This window comes from Nannospalax galili, unplaced genomic scaffold, assembly GCF_000622305.1.
Source record: "Nannospalax galili isolate Female #2095 unplaced genomic scaffold, S.galili_v1.0 scaffold538, whole genome shotgun sequence".
Classification (NCBI taxonomy): Eukaryota; Metazoa; Chordata; class Mammalia; order Rodentia; family Spalacidae; genus Nannospalax; species Nannospalax galili.
This window is the reverse complement of record NW_008343842.1, coordinates 1442822-1444103: the sequence shown is the minus strand read 5'-3', so window position 1 is coordinate 1444103 and position 1282 is coordinate 1442822. Positions and strand designations below refer to the sequence as shown.

The 1282-nt window shown below is 35.4% G+C and overlaps 1 protein-coding gene across 2 annotated transcripts in view; it reads left to right on the top strand.

Annotated features, from left to right (window-relative positions):
• The window catches only part of Zfand3 (zinc finger AN1-type containing 3), a 262402-nt gene that overhangs the window by 41003 nt on the left and 220117 nt on the right, over window positions 1–1282 (top strand). The gene's annotated exons all lie outside the window — the stretch shown is intronic.

Below are 1282 nucleotides of genomic sequence, written 5' to 3'. Positions count from 1 at the left end.
TCTTAGTGTTCAGGGTTGTTTTGGCTATCTGAGGTCTTTTGTGCCATCATATGAATCTTAGGATAGGTTTTTCCAATTCTGTGAAAAATGTCATGGGGATTTTGATTGGCATTGCATTGAATCTATACATGATTCTTGGTAGGATGGTCATTTTCACAATATTAATTCTTCCAATCCATGAGCATGGGAGGTCCTTCCATCTTTTGATGTCTTCCTCAACTTCTTTCTTTAAAGATTTAAAATTTTCATTGTAGAGCTCTTTAAGGTCTTTGGTCAGGTTTACTCCGAGATGCTTTAATTTTTTTGCAGCTATTGTGAAGGGGAGTGTTTCCATGTGCTCTTTGTCTGATTGCTTGTTATTGGTGTATAGAAAGGCTACAGACTTTTGTAGGTTAATTTTGTAACCTGCCACTTTACTGAATGTGCTAGTAATTTCTAAGATTTTTCTGGTGGAATTTTGTCGTCTCTTAAATATAATATCATATCATCTGCAAAAAGGGATAATTTGATCTCTTCTTTTCCAATTGTTACTCCTTTAATTTCCTGCTCTTGTCTTACGGCTCTTGCAAGAGTTTCAAGCACTATGTTAAAGAGAAGTGGAGATAGTGGACATCTTTGTCTGGTTCCTGATTTTAATGAGAATGCTTCCAGTTTTTCTCCATTAAGAATGATGTTGGCTGTGGGTTTGTTGTATATAGCTTTAATTATGTTGAGGTATGTTCCCTCCAGTCCAATTCCTTCTAGGAATATGAACATAAATTGATTTGAATTTTGTCAAAGGCCCTCTCTGCATCTATTGAGATGACCATGTGGTTTTTGTCTTTAGGCCCATATATGATTTATGACGTTTATTGTCTTAGGTGTATTGAACCATCCCTGCATCTCTGGGATAAAGCTGACTTGATCATGGTGGATGATCTTTTTGATGTGTGTCTGTATGTGGTTTTCAAGTATCTTGTTGAGAATTTTTGCATCTATGTTCATTAAGGATATGGGTCTATAGTTTTCTTTTTTGGTTGTATCTTTACCTGGCTTTGGTATTAGAGTGATGCTGGCTTCCTAGAAGGAATTTGGAGGTTCTCCTTCCATTTCTATCTTTTTGAGTAAATTAAGTAGTATCAGATATAGGTCTTCTTTAAATGTCTGATAGAATTCTGCTGTAAATTCATCTGATCTTGGGGTTTTTTTACTCAGGAGGTTTTGTGTTATTACTGTTTCAATTTCTTTTTGTGCTATGGGTCTGTTTAAGCTCTTAATCTCTTTTTGGTTTAGTTTTGGTGGT